This window comes from Aulostomus chinensis, chromosome 11 (assembly GCF_037954235.1).
Source record: "Aulostomus chinensis isolate RoL2024-O1b breed Wild chromosome 11, RoL_Achi_v1.0, whole genome shotgun sequence".
Classification (NCBI taxonomy): domain Eukaryota; kingdom Metazoa; phylum Chordata; class Actinopteri; order Syngnathiformes; family Aulostomidae; genus Aulostomus; species Aulostomus chinensis.
Window position 1 is genome coordinate 4,192,022 of NC_141330.1, and position 12,056 is coordinate 4,204,077.

Sequence of the window (12,056 nt, forward strand, 5' to 3'; positions counted from 1 at the left end):
GCCACCTTCGTATCGATAATAATGTAGCCGCACGAAGAGAAATGCAAACCAGTTCGTTTTCTGCAAATGTGCCATGTGATGATGGGTGCAAGCCTTCCTGCGCCGATGGAGCTGAATGTATCCAGATATGCTTTTCTTAGCTTTGCTTCCCCCGAGTTAAGATTGAAGGTGCACCATTTGAAGTAATGGTAGTCATTACAGAAAAGCCCCTCAGTGCAGCCGCAGGCGTTCCTCTTGGCTGGAGAAGGGAGAGCCTAATGCAGCGTGGCTCTCTGGAAAATTGTATGAGAAAGGTGAAAATCTTTTGTTGGCAATCTCACTTTGGTCACACCTGTTTGAGAATAAGCTTTGGGAGAGAAAAAGAAAAATACTCAGTGCTCACTGCACCTGAGTCTGTGCAGCTGGAGGCTTCCATTAAAACGCAAACAAAGGCATCTGAAGGCATTCCGTAAGGAGTAATTACATTTTAAACAGCAAACGAACTTTTGTAGCGTATGTAAACAACAACGATCGGCCCGATTCATCAAATGCTCTCAGGCACAAATGTGTTCTTAACACACAAGACTTGCATTACAATAGATGTCAGAACCAAGGAGTAACAAATAGCCATCAGGCTTTGATTCCTGTCCGTACGAATGAAGTGAGGACGACAAAAGGTCCTAAGGTCACATTTTTGCACAAGAACATTTCATGAATGAGGCCTGTTGTATGACAAGATTAATTGTTAATAACATAATTCCACAAATAATCACATGACTCGCTCTCTCTTAAAAAAAAAAGAAGTATTTACCCAAATAAAAAGTGGGCAAATAGTAAGCCACAAAAGCTTTACTTTACTTCTTTAAAGAAGTTGCACACACGTCAAATAGCAGAAAGCTGTGATATTTGAGTCGAACAAAACAACTGGAAATGTAGGCGTCAGTGTGTCGTTATCTTGTGTGCTGTAGGACTCGAGATTATCTGAGGCTCCGCTGCTTCGGTGTTCAACGTTCTTTCCTTCCACGGGGAGAAATTGCCTCTTTAATAAACATTGCTGTAGATGCACCAGAGCTCGCCCAAAGGCTTCTTTCATCCGTGCTCCACAGAGACATGGCACATATGGATGTAAACCTGAATAGTTATTAGATTATGAATATTAATATTAGCAGGCCTAAAGGTAATATGTACATAGCACACACCAAGCGAGAAATATGTACAATACTGCATTTAAAGAATACAGGGCAGTTTCTTTTTCATGTTCTTCTCCCGCTACATTGGAGCTGCACAGCTAATTTTCCTTATTAGCACTAGGGGGCACTGTCACATCTCCAAACACAGCTCCTGAGTCATACCATAGCGGCTCAGTTCACTAGAGCCTTTAAATGTGATAGAATAAGAGATGACAAATGCAAAACGAGGACTCGTTTATACATCAGTGATATGTATTTCATCACATCTCATCAACTGTGTGTCCTCAGCTGTTCCCCATGCTTTCACAAACACCAGCTCGTACACACACACACACACACACACACACACACACACACACACACACACACACACACACACACACACACACACACACACCGCTTGGCTACCCGTCCGTGTGACTCATTTCGCATTATTTGTCCCATTTCGGTTGCTCCACAGTTTACTCTACTGGGACGAGCGGCAAAAAGACAATTAGAGCATCCAAAGTGTTGTGAGGAGGTCAAGTTTGTCACAGGACATTAAACACGTCTAATTAGCACCTAAAGAATAATTCCAATGAGGCGAAACATCTGAGGACGACATCATCTGAATGGCACGTTTCCCTTTTTATATTTCTGGGAGTTTTTGGGGTTTTGTTTTGTCTATGATGGCTAGTATTATTCACTCTTTCAGTTTAAAGAGCAGGAAAACCAGTCAAGCATCCACCCAGTGTTAACAGTTTTACATTCTTTTGTTCTGTTATTCATACCTCAGTCTTAGGGGTTTTCTCAGCCCATTTCCCTGACCAGCACTGAGCCCTTCTTTCATGTGAAGGTGACCAAAAAGCAGATGTATATTTGCCTGGATCGAGACTTGAGTGTCTGCTCACACTTTCAGGAAGGAAGATGAAAGTCTGAGGGAGATCCTGGCGTGACAGCAAACGGAGGGAAGAAATCTCCATCTTTAAGGGAGACATATCATTAATTTGAGGCCCCGGAGTCCAGGACTCAGCGGGCTCGCCTTGAAAAAAAAAGGTGTAACCCCGACGAATGACCAAGTGAATCCCTTAATAGGCTAGAAATGACTTTCAGAGAGGCAGAATGTCACGATCAGGGACAAGTCTAATTACAGTAGGTAGAGCTCTTCATCAGCAGGCTAATTACGACTACTCATCAAAAAGCGAGCTACCCTTTGTCTCTCTTGTTTTTGGGTTGGCTTTTTCTTTCTCAGCTCATTAATTAGGTTTTTTTTTTTGCTTTTGCATTTGCATTTCTTTTGATTTGGTTCACGCTAAACCACATCCAAGGACTTTTGGTTGCCAAAACAGATCGCAGGAAATGTAAAGCAGTAGATATTTGATGAAAGCTCAGAATATTTGTCAAAGAACAGTTGTTGTTTTGTTTTTTTTTCTTCCGGAGGAGAATTTAAGAAGACTTTAAAGAACTTTATTAATTTGCAAGGGTATTTTTGCAGATACAGAACACTAACTTAAGTTATGTGCATGACTGAACATAAGACAGACACATTTATCACATTAATGGAGGGAATGACTAGCATGGCGAATAAAAAAAGCTGCTTTTCTCCACAACAGAATTTTAGCTGTCACTTGTAGTTGTTGAACACCCGTTTCTCCCATCTAGTGGTCTTAAAAAAACTGCACTCGCAAACAAGTGGGCGTGAACAACAACACGCCGAAAACAGAAGACAAAAAGACGCTGGTTGTGGGGATGTTGATGTCATGCATCCTCGGTGTGGTTCACGCTCAACGTAGCAGTTTTTTTAAAAGCGATACTGTATCTCGTAGCAAGAAAGACAGGGGCTTCCGCCTCCAAATGACGTGAACTAGAAATTCAATGTGGCCGTACACCTTCACACGTGTCACAGTGACCTTGACCTTTGACCACCGAAGTCTTTTAAGGTTATTCTTAAGAGGAGATGAATGTTTGTGCCAAAATTTAAGAAAATCCCTCAAAACATTTGGGAGAAACCACGTTGATGTGAGGTGACCTGGACATTTGTGCACAGAAACCTTTGCAGTTCACCTCTGAGTTCCAGTGGATGGATTGTGCCAAATTTAAAGACATATCCTGAATGGATATGGAGGAATGGATGGAGGAATGATGGAGGAATGGATGGAGGAATGATGGAGGAATGGATGGAGGAATGATGGAGGAATGGATGGAGGAATGATGGAGGAATGATGGAGGAATGGATGGAGGAATGATGGAGGAATGGATGGAGGAATGATGGAGGAATGGATGGAGGAATGATGGAGGAATGGATGGAGGAATGATGGAGGAATGGATGGAGGAATGATGGCAGAATGATGGAGGAATGGATGGAAAACCTGAAGACTCCGACCCACAGCTGTTGTGTAGTTTTGAACCTTTTCCGTAGTGTTGGTGGTGCGCACAGGCTGATGAGGGAACTTCCTCCCTGATGTTGACAATGAGGCTGATTGTTTCACTGCCAGTGAGGATCTACCACACCAACAAGGATCTGTTGTTGTTGTTGTTGTTGTTGTTCTTGAAATAATTGTTTGAAGTTGTTGGAAATCACAGTTTATTAATCACAAACCTGCTGTTTATCCGGAGGGGGTGGTCCCTCATACAAGCTGGCTTCAATAATAAATATTGAGCTAGAGGGGGTCTTGACCTGGATGTATTAAATATGCATAAGTACTACAGAGTTGTGTAGCATTGGGGGATCACACACACACACACACACACACACACACACACACACACACACACACACACACACACACGCACTTATTCCACTAAACAACCCATTACCGTTTTATCACCAGCTCTCCAAACACCAGCCATTCCCCTCCGGTGCTTGTGTGAATGTGCTCAGGTATCGACAACCTTGACAGGTTCATTTCTTCCTGTCAATTTCTCTCCATTTTTTTTGTCTCAAACAAACTATTGATCACTGTTTCTCCCTCTCCACTCCCTGAGCAACACTCAACCAGCCCCTTTCTCCACCTCTCTCCGTCTCACTCCGGTGTTTCCCAGTCAGTGAAGCCCCCTCCCCACCTCTGGTATCACCGCCCCCCCCCCCCCCCCCCCCCCCCGTTGCACCCTCCCGTCTCCTCAGATGGATTCTTCAGTCAGTCGCCTGGAACTGGCGCAGCTGCCGGAGACAGTGAGGCAGAGAGGCTGCTCTGAACAGACGCTGGGTCAGAGCACTCAGTTGCCTCAGACAATCACAAGAGAGAGAGAAAGAGAGAGAGAGTAACAGGGGGAGGAGGTAAATATGTGACAGGATGTGGTTTCCCTGAGCTTGCAGAGCCGTCAGTATAGAGTCATGCTGTGAGTATAACCTAAACGCACCGAGCGTACAAGTGTGTTTGAGCTGCGGGAGAGACGAAGCACACCGCTGGAGCTGCCGCTGCCGCTGCCGCTGCCCTGGAGCCCGCAGACCCACTGCCGGAGGATTGTGATTTGCTTCCATCCACTCAAGCTTCTCATCGGAACCCGTCCTCCACCTCCTCCTCTGAGTAGAATGCTCTTCTCGTCTGCAGCAGGCTCCTGTCCAGTTGCTGCCTTTGCGTCCGAGCAGTGAACTTTGCCCCCCCCCAGATTCAGAGAGAGGTGAGTGTTTATGAATGGGAACTTCCACACGGGCGCCCTGCTCGCGTCTGATTCATCGGAGTTGGTTCAGTCGAAAATGCCTTAAGCCACAAGTTTTCGCCTCTGAGCTGCGTGTCGAGGCTGAATCCAAGTCGGCACACGCTCGCTCACGCAAACTCCGTCCGCTCACATCAGTCAGTCTGGCTGTTTGAAGTCACACGCGTGATGGATGGTACCGAGCGGAGCTGAGAATGCCAAAAATGTCTACCTGGGTCCAATCACGGGCTGCGAACCCTGTCAGTGATTCAAGATGTGCTCGGCGTGCACCATTTCATGTGTGTGTGTGGGTGTGTGTGTGTGTGTGTAGCTGTTTTTTTGTGCAGTTGTGTTTGTGCTCTTCATAGATCTTCCATAACATGTGGATGTTTACATGCTCAGGTTCATGTTCTGTGGTTCAGGAGTTTACCCAAGCATGCGTGAGTGTATCGGAGGAGGAGGAGGTTGAAGGGAAAAACAAGTTGAGGGATGTCAGGAGGTGAGGGAAGGGTGGTGGTGGTGTGGGGAGGGGGGGGGGGGCACAAGTGGGAAAGGGCTTGAGTCTGTGCGTGTGTGTGTGAGAGAGAGAGAGAGAGAGAGTGAGTGTGAGAGTGCTCAATCTGGCTGAACTGCTGTTAATTAGTTCCAGCTGGTGGGTTGTTGAGCATCGGGGTGCGTTAGCTCTACAGTGTTGGTGGGTCAGGAGTTCTCTGTTTCAGGCTCTCTCTCTCTCTCTCTCTCTCTCTCTCTCTCACTCACTCACTCACTCACTCACACACACACACACACACACACACACACGGAAACCATTTAGATAAGCGCACAGAAACATCATTGCTAAGAAGAACCCAGCATACATTCAGTTCAGAGGAGGGCATACACACAGGCTCCTAGCCAGACACACACAAAGATGGACAAACACACAGGTAACAAGAGATACAAACAAATCAAAACACACAAATTAACTGAGGAGAGCAATAAAAAAAACAAAACCCACATGTGCTGGGAGAAGTAACCCGCTCTGCGTTAAGTGTGTGTATCAAAGGATAAATGTAGCATTATGTGTAAAACATGCACAAACAGAGGGAAATGCCTCCCTGCAGAAATTCCTGGCGGCTGCATCATGCGTTGGCTACTCTGTAAGTCGCCTGTTAAAAATGTGGAAGTGATTGTGGTTGGCGCTTTGCTGTGCTTCAGTGTCATGTTGAAACAGGAACAATTACACGGGGCAAAAGGTGAAGTCATCGTTAGCGTTAATAGTTGAGTCAACAAAATTTGGAAAACCCCCAAAATATTTTTCTGAAGAACCCAACTAGTTCTGCTTTTCTTTCTAAACGCCTCTCGCCCCAAAATCCCAGTGGGATGAGACCTGTGCAGCCTGCAGGAATATTGATCTCTGAGGCTTCCTTTATAATGGATTTATGTTCCAACAAATAGCTTTATCAATAAATGATGCATTCATGCTTTATAAATGAGTTGTAAGCCAAAAAAAGAGAAAGAAAAACAGACGGGTTTGATCCTGCGAGGTTTCGGACATCAGGAACAAAATCTCAATTCGAGGCTTGATTCCTTGTCTGTCTTAAAGCAATTCTCACATTTGTCGTTAAAATCCTTCCTCCTGGTCTCATTGAACATGGCGTGATCACTTCTAACCATGAAAGGCAAAATCTGTGGCCTTCCCTCTCTGGAAAAATGCATTTAATATGAAGCTCAAAGCAGTTTGAGTCACTTCAAAAGTCTTTTTTGTACTAAATTTCCTCTTTCCTTGCTAATGTGGCAGAGGGATAATAACAGAGAGGGGATTGTGTATTAAAAATTGTAATTTTGGAAGATAGTCACTTGATCCGTCTTACTCATGTGAAGCCTCACGCATGCATGCAGGCGCGCACACACACTCACACACACTCACATCTCAGTGTCGTCTAAATATAATGGTGCTGCCGAACGAATGAGGAGGAGTGATTAAAGCCATGAGTATTAATGTATAGGAGGATGTGGGTATTGCATTAAAAGACTTGAAACCATCAGCTGCTAATGGTTTGAAAATTACATATTCTAACCTTTGGCTTATTTCAGCGGGGGAAAAGTGCCAACCAGGGCGGGAAAGAACAAACAAATCATTCAGAACAGATCTTTTTTTTTTCTTTCTTTTTAATGTCCAGCCTGTTGAGTGTGCCGGCACACTCGCTGTTGGTAACCGAGTCCTCTGCTGTGTGGCTGCTAGCATGATAGGCGCGTGGTGGCAGGTTGGGCACAACCTGAGCCAAGGGTGGTTGGATCAGACTTTGAACGAGACTGATGGGCAGGGTTACCCCTTGTGACGCAGCTGGGTTTTGTCAAATCACAACGACTTGAGAAAGCAACCCGTCTCGTGTCACGGGTGCGCCAGCGCGGGTTAGTGAACGTTCACTCAAAGCAGCGTTGGCAGCTCTTTGGCAACTGAGCCGCCGCGCTGTGGAACAGGCGGCTTCCACTTCATTTCTTTGAGTTAGGCTGTGATGGTTGATCCGATCACCTGCCATGACGTTGTTGTTCTGCCTTTTTCCAAACAGTGTCTGTGAGCGACTTCCCAGATGGGGGTTGTACGGCTTAGATGTAGAGTGGCCGTCTAGCAACCGAAGCGTTGCTGGTTCGATCCTCACTTCCCCCCAGTGACGATGTCAAAGTTTCCCTGAGCAAGACACTGAACCCCTGATTGCTCCTGATGGCCCTTTGACGGTCTGGCGATCCATCCAGGGTGAACCCCGCCTCTCACCCAGTGACAGCTGGGACAGGCTCCAGCCCCCCCGCAACCCTTAACAGATAAGCGGTACAGAAAATGGATGGATGTTCTCAGATGGTTCTCTGAAACAAGCCATGGTGCATCAGGTGATAGGGAGGCGACACCGAAGGAGATCACATGATGAATGAAACCTCCGGAATCAAAGAGAGCGACAAATCATTCTAGTCAATCATGTTTGCAACCTATATCTTAGTGAGCTCACGTAGCATAACCACACACAAGTAGGGTGAAGACTCTTTGTATTAAAATCAGCATTTATCATTGTGGTCAAACTGGCTGGAGCACGGGATCTTTCTGTGTGAGTCTGCATGTTCTCCCTGTTCCTGCTGGGTTCTCTCTGGTACTCCAGCTTCCTCCACAGTCCAAAGACATCAAGAGGGGACCAGGTTAATCCAGACTCTAAATTGACCGTAGGCGTGGCTGGGAGAGCCAATGGTTGTCTGTCTCTATGTGTTGGCCCTGTGATGGACTGGTGACCTGTCCAGGGGGAAGGCTGCTGGGATAGGCTCCACCCCCCATGACCCTTAACAGGACAAGAGGGAGAAAATGGATGAATTGATGGATGGAACCCTTTTCTGATTGTGAATTGATGAGGTGTTGCTTGCACAAACATTGTCAGTGCACCAGAAAACCCAGTAAACACACGACGTATCGTAGAAATCACCAGTGGGCAGTGATACTGTTTACTGTGGTTTTTCATGGTTTTAAAACCCAGCCGTGACTGAGCATGGCTTGAATCTGTGGCAGAGGTGACAAAGAGAAGCAGAAGTCGCAGGCAGAGGCGAAAGTCTGTCATTGCTGCCGTGGTGTATTGTCGAGGGTGAAGTATCCACCCCTCGGTGTAAGTTACTGGTGGTGGCAAATTATCCTGTTCACCCGGGTTTTCCATTTGCATCGACTGTGATGGGAACCAGTTAAAATGGTGTCTACTGCAGGGTCAGTTGATCCTAGAGAGAATGCTGATTGAAGCCTGATGGTGTTTTTTTTTTTTTTGTGGACGGTGGGAAAGATTCTTGACAAGGATCAAGTCCAAGGAGCTGTGAGAAGAGTCAGTCCGCCCAGCGTCACTCACAACTCCTTAATGATTTTACTGTAATTTGTTTAAGGGACACAGAACCCAGCGATCCGCATGATTAGATCAAGCCTGAGCAGGTGAGGGAAGAGCCGTGTCTCTGGTGACTGGGGTGAATGGACCCTCTCAGCTGCGCTGTGACACCCAGTTGCCAGTGTAGCTCGGTTCACTTCTGAACTTTTACCTTCACCCATTAGTTTGTGTATTTTCGGAGCCCCGCGTTGGGTTTCATTCACTACGTTCTTTCAGCAAATGTGTGTTTTAATCAACTTATGTTTGCGATCTGATCCGAGCACAGTGAATCCCCCTGTGTGGCGTGAAATTTGATTAAGTTAATTGGCAAGCCTTGGCTGGTGTAAACCTCAATGTGTACTCCTCTCCACTTAGTATGTATAGACAAACACCCACACACCAAAAGTGTGTACGGGTACGTGTAATTGAAAGATGGTTAATTTTGAAACCTCTCACCTTTATCCAAGCCTTGTTTCATGCTGCACTTATTTAATGCCCTGAAGGAAAAGAAAGGAAAAAAAAAGCAAGAAAAAGAAAATCAAGTAGGGCAAACACATTTTTATTTGTTCTCAGATTTTATCTTAATTTCAGTGTTACACAAACATGCAAAACTTTTGGGGAAACAGTTTAACTTGCTGTCCATCCTCCCCAGAGCCAGAGAAGATGATGCATCCCCTTCTCCCCTTCTGTGCTGCATTCAGAACCACACAGAGCAGCTGGCTGCTACTTAGCTTAGCACAATGAATGGTAGTGGATGGGAGGTGTTAGCATACCTCAGTCAAAAAGTCACCAAATACATTTTGCTGCCTATATTAATAATTTTGTGTATAAGATTCATTGTTGTAATTTGAGCCTCAAGACTAAGACTGGGTGAAGTGATTCGATGCTCCTTAAAAACTCTGCCCTTAAAATCAATGACTAACGTAATATTTTTTGAGCCTGAGCTCTTTGAACGGCACGGTACGGTTGAACACACAGCAGAGGAAGTACTTAGCACAGGTATGCTAACACTTCCCATCCACTACTATTCATTGTGCTACGCTAACCAGCAGTCAGCAGGTCTGTGGCCTCAGCTCTCGAATGCAGGTCCTGATGAGAGAATTGTATCAATCTTCTTTTATGGCTTTTTTGGGGTGGGGGGGTTGCAAACACGTGTATTTCTCACAAAGCTGGTGTGCTCCTTTAATTTCTTTCATGTGTCGTTATCAAGCAGGAATCAGATTTTGCACAGTTTTTGGCAGTGCTATGAAATCTGGGCAGTAAACACCGCTGAAAGACATGCTGGTAGATAAGGTGTGAGCTCTGCAGCCTCCGTGACAGCAGTGTCATCTTGATTGTTGCCTCTGCTGCGAGTCACACGTCTTTTCCCCCTGAAATGTTCCAGCTACAAGATCTTGGACTGAATTCTTCGCCCGTCTCTCCCCAGGAGGATGATGGAGATCAGGGTTTTGAAGACGCTAAGTTATTCAAGCCTGTGGCGCCGCCCTTTAGACCTCAGATATCATATTAGAATGAATCCTTCAGGACGAATGAAAATCACAAGAGCAAATACTCAGCCGGTTCTTCATCCACGAACCAAATAAAAAGGACGAAAAAATGGCTCTCAATATGTCTATGAGCCAAATTGACTTTTGTTGTAATGGGTGGTCAAGAAAATTGCAGCAGTATTGATTGGGTAATGTTCAACACGCACAAGTCGATAGGGTGTCTGAAAACCTGAGAACTCGCTCTTTGATAAAAATGGCCTGCCTGGAGTTTAGTTCGCGGTACAGGACTCCGCTGTGTCTGAGAGAAAAAGATACAAACAAACAGATGTTTTTTTTTCATTTCTCGTTCATGAGTAGAAAACAACCCCCACGAACAGAGCTTGAAAACGTTTCAGAGTTTTCCAGGTTGAATTTAAGAAAAATGTTGCGCTTCTCACTTGTGAGAACAGTTCAGATCCCAGCATGGATAGATTATGCATGACAAATCAAACTCATGACTGCTGAAGGCCTGCAGAGAGGGGACGAGGGACCAGGAGGACGTTCGCTCCTGCACATGGAGGAGAAGAAGAAGGAGCTGGTTCTGGTCCCGAAGAGGCAGGACAGCTCATAGCCAGAAAAAGCAAAGAAAGAGAGAAACTAACAATGAAAAAGAGAGAGAGGCTGAGAAAGATTGCTGCCTATTATTCTTCTGCAAAGGGAATAGTCATAGAGGGGATGGTTCCCATGGCAATAGCTCCCTTGATCCGTGTGTGTGTGTGTGTGTGTGTGTGTGTGTGTGTGTGTGTGTGTGTGTGTGTGTGTGTGTGTAAACCATCTCTAAATGGGCCTTCAGACTGTATGGAGACAGCAGGGCTGGTCGAGGCCATAGTGACCTCCGGAGCCATCCAGAGCCTTGAAGCAGTGGAGAATCTCAGACAGACACTATTGTTGTTCCCTCCGCCTCACTCCTCATCCCTCGTCTTCCACCCTTCTCTGCTTAATGCCTGCCATTATTTGTTGTCCTTGAGCAGAAAAAAACATAACAAATTCCGTAAGATGAAAAACCAATTCCACCTGTGGCAGCTAGAATTACGAATAAAAATGTTCCTTTTTCATGGAAACTTCATCGCAGAAACTTTTTCGGGGCATTGTTCAAGCTACAAATTATGCACTCACTACCCTTAAGGGTTTGACATTTTCATAATAGATTTTTAACTTGTACATTTACGTGTGTGCTAAGGTTTTCTCCACACAAAAGCCAATTTAAGGGCACGTACCTCCATCAAGGAAAGCCTGATGAAAGAAAAACGCAGGTTAATCTGCCCCAAACTCCAACAGCTTCTACTTTGCGTGCTGCAGCGCCAGATCAAGTTTGGTGAAAATCTGCCTCTTTTTTTTTTTTTTTTTTTTTTTTTGGTAGAATCCCCAGTGCAAACCGCCATATGAGGTATTTCTGTTCTACAAAGTTTCAGTTTTGTGCAGCCTCCTTATGTAACTGCGGCTAACGGTAGTGTCTGACACAACCAAGAGGAGCGGGCGCGGTTGTAGTTTGAAGGTAGGCCTTTTTTTTTGGCTCAACAGGGAGGAGAACACCAGGCTCTTAATGTTTCACTACTTCCTGTAGTTCAGTTTGGATAGAAAAAAAGGGGGGCATGTGTCAATGTTGTGTACTGTGTGTCCTCCCCTTGACTGGATCCTATACTCACCAAAGGTTACTGCATCCTGCCTCAGTGTCCATTGTTTTGTCCCCCCCCCACTTAGACCCTCTTTTTTTCCATCCTATCTCTCCCACTTAAGCATTGATTCAAGGTTGTGAGGACGGAAGGAAGGAAGGAAGAGCGGGAAATTTTCCAAATGGAGTTTTTAAGGCATTTAGCTGACGCTGTCACCTGGAAGAGTAAAGTTCAAAGGGTTGGAGCCGAGGCTCCTCGTCCTTTCCA

At 45.5% G+C, this 12,056-nt stretch overlaps 1 protein-coding gene across 3 annotated transcripts in view; it reads left to right on the forward strand.

The window, feature by feature from the left end:
• rftn1b (raftlin, lipid raft linker 1b) overlaps window positions 1-12,056 on the forward strand; it is a 122,062-nt gene that overhangs the window by 10,633 nt on the left and 99,373 nt on the right. For 2 of the 3 annotated variants that reach the window (XM_086217799.1, XM_086217801.1), the window contains exon 1: window positions 4,259-4,769. The exons of the other annotated variant lie outside the window; for it this stretch is intronic. The gene's annotated coding sequence lies outside the window, so the exon portion shown is untranslated. Of the gene's footprint in view, window positions 1-4,258; window positions 4,770-12,056 lie in introns of those variants that run through there. 3 annotated transcript variants of the gene reach the window in all.